The 6148-nt window shown below is 44.1% G+C and overlaps 1 long non-coding RNA gene across 1 annotated transcript; it reads left to right on the forward strand.

The window, feature by feature from the left end:
- The first annotated feature begins 255 nt into the window (after positions 1-255).
- Positions 256-1897, forward strand: LOC140731430 (uncharacterized). Its single transcript, XR_012099820.1, has 3 exons — positions 256-449; positions 544-651; positions 1022-1897. It is a non-coding gene; the product is annotated as an uncharacterized lncRNA (long non-coding RNA).
- The last annotated feature ends 4251 nt before the right edge of the window (positions 1898-6148 follow it).

A 6148-nucleotide genomic window follows, 5' to 3' on the forward strand; every position in this document is an offset into this window, starting at 1 on the left:
CACACACACACACACACACACACACACACACACACACACACACACAGAGTATGCTGTATGTCTAATAAATATTTAAGTTAAATTAAGTAGTGGAAAATAACAGAAATAAAAATGTAATGAGGTAGGGTTTATTGTTTTCAATGTCCATTTAGGAATTGGATGTCAGAGGGGAAGACACGGTTCCTGAATCACGGACTGTGTGCCTTCAGGCTTCTGTACCTCCTTCCCCATCGTAACAGTGTGTGATGTCATATCCCGGGTGGAATTTTTCATCTGAAAGCAGAAAACAGCAAACTGATATTTCCAAGCTTGAACCGACACAGGGGAGCTTCCCTGGTCAGACACATTTCCATTTGCCTCAGTCCCAGAATCAAACAGCAAGCATATCCTGTCAGATACAGAGACCGGACCAATTCCCCAAATTGAATTGTTTATCAGTGCAAAACACGGTGAGTGAATTAATTTATTGATTTTTCAAAGAATTGTGTTTATATGTTTCTGAAAACATATCTATTTTTACGATGGTTACCTATGCTTTTCCAGGTTTTACACAATGTCAATTAAAGAAAAAATGGATTCCGTTAGCTCCACCAGATGTGTGGGGATTGAAATCACCAACAAATGCAGGTCCGGTGTTTTAACTGATCCCGAGTAAGCAAACTTCTGTGTAATTCTTTCTTTGTTTTGCAATAGAGAAGTTCAAAGTATTTTATTCAATTAAATACTTTTGATGCACTATTGTGATTAAATCTAGAGCTGTCATTCTTTGTCCAAGGAAGATTACAGTGAATTTGCCCTAATACCATCCGGTGTGGCAATGTGTCCAGCTTCATTTCAGAACTGCTTTGGAATTTTTCACTTTATTGAGAGTATTCACACATTTAAATATATGGTATTTTAGCTTGCGTGCCTTTATGTCAGATATGTGAAGATGGTGATTTTCTATATATAAAGGACGAAGCAATGTGACTTCTAAAGAATGATTAGAAATGGCGCGGCTCACAAGATTTGTCTCTTGCAGGTTCTACATTGACAATGGCGAAGTGCACACGTCACCTGACTGCACCATTCAACCGGGACAGAAAGGAGTGTGCATCTTCAAAAAGTGTGCATACTCAGTCTGCGGCGTTGCCGGGGTGCTGAGCTACAGTCTTGGTAACATCCAGATCTCCGTGCTGTTTTCCAACCCTTACAACTACTTCATGTATAGCATCGAGTATGCTCTGTATGTCCCCGACGAAATCACTCTGACTGACTACAAATTATATAAGAAGATGAACAACGAACTAAAGGAATCGGCTTCCTTTACCAAGACAGCGCTGGGAAATTGTAACTCATGTCTGCACATCACAAAAAAATGTATATATGTTTCAGCCACAATGTCTAATGAGAAGAAAGCGATTCTCAAAATAGATATCAGAGATGATTAAGTTAGCTCTCTGTTAAACCTCAGAGTTAATGATAGTTACAAATCTCTGCATAGTGAAGCCACGTTACCAGTGTTACCATTAAATTCATTCGATCACTCCACCTTTCATATCATCTTTAATCTTTTTGTTATTGTTTCTCATTTCTTTCTTTAATGTAATGTACTAACATGACTACAGTGGCTAAAGCCAATAATTCATTCCATTTTCTAATAACTCAATGCTTGAAAAATAAATATTTAACTTATGTTATGAAGAACAGTTTAAGGTTTATTTGTAACTTGACAGCTTTAATTACATTTCCAACAATAAGAAAAGAATAACGTTCCAACGGTACTGCTTGTTTTATTTTGCTTAATGATTTATAAATAATTCACAGAAAGAACTTATTAATACCACAGTGATGAAACCATTCAGCTCATACAAAAGAGAATGTACTATGTGGCAGGAATAAATGATTGGATAGTGAATTCATTTTTCTGTGTATTTTATGTAACAATGACAGGCACTGCACTGTAATACAAAGTCCATGGGTTGTTTTGCTCTTAACTGGAGATATCTTTCAATGTTACTCCACTGAAGGTAGAAGTCATAGATGTAGATCAGCTTTGGAATTATGCACAGTTTAGATGCATGTCGAAGTAACTGTCATCACCAATAATAAAATAAAGTGACTGGGCCCAGAACAGACACACTCTTTTGACTAAAACATATCTTTTTATTTTACATATACAGAAGGAGAAAAGTATGACCCCTGTCACCCACACTGTTCTGAAGTCTGAACAAAAAACTGCTATTTTTATACAGAATAGGCTTATTGGATATTGATTATTGTATATGTTTGAATTCTTTACTTGCAAGATCAATAACCATTCACAATAGAGGGGTTAAAGTCAATCCAAACTTCAAGCAGACAGCTGATGACATTTTGAAGTCGGTAAATATGATTGTGCCTTAGTTATTGGGTAAGTTTCACATCCTTCTATTATTCCTAACTCATCAGTTTCCAGCACCAATTAAATGTGTAAGGGGATGGGATGTTTCAGGCAGAACTTTCTGGAAAAGGCTCACTACAGAAGCCTCAGTTGTCTGGCTTGAGTACATACTGTCACAGTCGATCTCCTCTGTAATGAAGCAGTCGTGTCTCCAGTGTTCTTACTTGACTATAATTGCCCCAGGCTGTTGTTGTCTTTACTGCAACTTCCACACATAGTCAGAACAATGAATTCAATAAAATTAGAGATGATTATCTGAATGATAATTGTAATTATCATGTCAGGGAGTGATTGATTAGAGTCACAGGTCTGATGGTGAATGGAGATATAAACTGCCGTTGTGTATTGCACTGCTGTCATACATAATGGTGCCTGGTGAGCGATCCATGATTAACAAAGCCGAGTAATAACTAAATATATATAACAATTGTTACAGTGACTGGTGATGCCAACTACACCGGTAAATGGAAATAACTTGTGTCGTTATGATTGTGTTCGCTGAAATTGGCATATGTAGTGTTTGTTGAACAATTCTGAAAGGAGATGGTATATTTCATCGTCATAGTGGAAGGTAGTGGAAGTGTGCCAGTGAATGGGTCTGACACGTGTTAATATCACCGGGATAATATTCATGTGCTAACAGTATTATTCTATGGTGACTGGAGATGAAATGTACAATGGGGATTGAAGCTGGCATATCTCACAACGTTTACATTACCACACGGAATGGTGACTGAAATGCACAATAAACAGGCAACTGGAAATACAACAGACTGGGATGATGATAATGACATGTACAATAGTGACTGTACATGCCAAGAGATGCAGTTGCTATGATGCCCTGCCACATATTTATATTATGTGTGGTACCGATTTGTGATGGTACAGGACTGTTCAAAAGTTTTAGTCACAGATATATAGCTAGGGTGCCTAAACTATTGCACAATACTATATTTCTCGACGGCAAGCGGAGAGAGTGTAAATCTGTCAGGAACAAAGGATGTTGGAAATGGTGAGGCCCATGGGAGGTGTGTGGGACAGGTAGTGGAGAATGAATGCCAGGGGCGGGGGGAGGTGGTGCGGGTGCAGACACACCAAGCCTTGAGACACCAGGCAAGGTCACTCGATTCCAAACAATTGGTTTACTGATCATTACAGAATGTCTCCCTGGCGGTTCCCGCTCCGTCCTCTCTCCCTTCACCTTTTCCCAACCATGATTCCACTCTCCCTACCCCGTTCCCACTCGCAGACCACAGTAGAGACCCATATCAGATAATTCTCCGGGACTTCCGCCATTTCAACAGAAAGGGATCCCGCCACCAAGAACATCTCCCCACCCTGTCATGCATATCTAGACGGTTTCATGATAATTGAGGTTGTTATGCATAGCCATTGCTGAAAATAGCTTGTTACCATAGCCGGGTGTGCATTGTGGTGTTGGAGATCATCATCATTATGTGCCGTATTGTATGATGTAGACAATCATGGTCGCATTTTCTATAGAAGTGGTTTACCATTGCCTTCTTCTGGGCAGTGTCTTTGCAAAATCGCTGTGTCCTCCGAGGCCGTAGATTATTCTGTTCGAAACCCGCTTCCATTGTGCTGATTAGTTCTCTTTAAGTTTGCGATGCGCTTTTCACATTGGTTGGGTTAACGGCGCAATGGTGCCCATCTCCAGTTTCTGGCAGCCTGGGCGTGTAAAAGATGGCAGGTGCAGAGGGTTCACTTTCTTTCTTTGCTGCCTCCCACGGGGCCTGACCTCGGTCTGAATTCGTGACCAGTCCTGAAGGACCACTGAGAAAGAGTATTACAGGCATAGACAGCACCACACCCCCAGCGGTTTCTTTAGTTAAGTACCTGTTCGAGAATGCTTACTTCCTGGGTTTGATAAATCGCGGAGGTCTGGGTAGGTTTGACGAATACGTGTTTAGCTAGATGCCTGAGTTAGTGTGTCACTGTTCCTTTTTAAAAAAGGTACCTCACATACTCATTTCATTTCATCTGTGTCTGCTGTTTCACTCATTGGATCCTCGATCCTGCTCCCCAGCGTTATATTTGGCGCAATCGTGGCAGGATCCAGTGTTTGAGACAAACGTTGAATATCTTTAGACCGACGAGCAGGAGGGGACACCACCTACAAGAGAGATGCCGAGCCCCGAGGTGGACAGGTAGCGGTGCAGGATTTGGTAATCTCGCTAAAACTCATGCAGGGTTGCGGACCTCCTGTGGGTTGGACAGTTTAGTCAGATGCCCCTGGGTTTGTAACCGAACACCGCATCCTGTCCAAACTTGACTGGTTAGGATTCCCAAGCCAAATCCCGTTAAGCTTCGAGCCATGTTGAGGGGTGATGATTTCAGCAAGTAAATGGGGAATGGGGATGTCTGGCTAGACGGTAAAGATGGGGAAGAGGAGATAGAATGGAGTTCTGGGATTCCCTCTCAAAATGATCACCGTCCCCCCCATGCACCCCAGGCCTTACAGGCTGGGCTGGTACCATGTGGTCCAGATACTCGCAGGCAGCCTCTTCCGCCCCAGAGATGGAGGAGGTTGGTCACGAACGGGTAAGCAGTAGTACAGTGGGTCCTTCCGTGACCACAGTGTCCAGGGAGTTCTTCGCAAAGGAACTGAGGGAATTTGGAGATCGATACAGAGGTCTGGGGAGTCTCTGGCCACGTGGTAGTTGAAGATATGGGTGGGGGCTGTTCTGGAGTGTCCCTATCTAATATAGAGATGGGTATTTTAAGGGGCTTACCGTCTCAGCACGCGATTAATTACGCCATGTGGTCGTCGTCCGCTTTGCTGGAGGCTAATTTAACTCTCAGGGAAAGAGTGGCAGCGGCAGTTAGGGCCAGGTATCCTCCCCCCCCCCTTGAATGGGATTTAAAGCCCTGGGTGGAATGGATCACAGCACGACAGCCCTTCGCCAATGGGCTCTCATCACTGAATTATACAATGGTGCTGGTAACCCGCCAGAGGATGTGGAGTTAACCTCTGCTGTGATAGCACATCTGGTTATGGCAACAGCTACCCGTCTGAACGGAGTGGCAGGGTCTTTAATAGGGCCAGCAGTGGGTCGCCCCATAAGTGTAGTCTGACAATTTCAAGGGCTGGAGTATGTGGACGAAGGTGCACGTAGTCAGGTACGGAATGTGGACAGGCCGTTGGTGGGGAGTGGGGTGGAGGGGTGCAGGATCCCGTAAGGAGGTCTTTCTAGCAATGCTTAAACCTCGTATGGGATGTGGAGGGTATACCCCGAGGGGCAGTCAGGCAAGGGTAGAGCTAAGATTCGGTGTCAATTTCTAAACCCTCCTCGGATAGAAGTTCGGCTGATCCCGCGCCAGTTTCCGCATCTCAAGGTCAGGATTCCATATATCCTGCGGTGGAGTCATTACAAAGGGCCGTAGCTCATCTCCAGCGAGAGCAGGCATCCGCCCGTGGGTGGTGTGCCCCTGCCCCACTCTGGTAGGTGCGGTTGGGGCTCCCGAAAATACAACCATTCCGGGTAATCCCTACATTCACCAGTGACCTTGGGTTAGCACAGAGAGCTTCGGGGGTTCCCTTCTTCCTGCCCAGGAGGTTACTCTGCCGGTGGCTCTCGGAGTAGGACTGCCAGGACCCATGACTGCGGTAGTGGCCGCATCCCCTGAATGTATTCTGGGCAGGATTTTTCATTGGGGTAGCCCGGGCGAAAGTGCTGGTGCGATCGGCTAAGTGGGAGCCTTTGG

Source organism: Hemitrygon akajei, chromosome 8 (genome assembly GCF_048418815.1).
Source record: "Hemitrygon akajei chromosome 8, sHemAka1.3, whole genome shotgun sequence".
Taxonomy (NCBI): Eukaryota; Metazoa; Chordata; class Chondrichthyes; order Myliobatiformes; family Dasyatidae; genus Hemitrygon; species Hemitrygon akajei.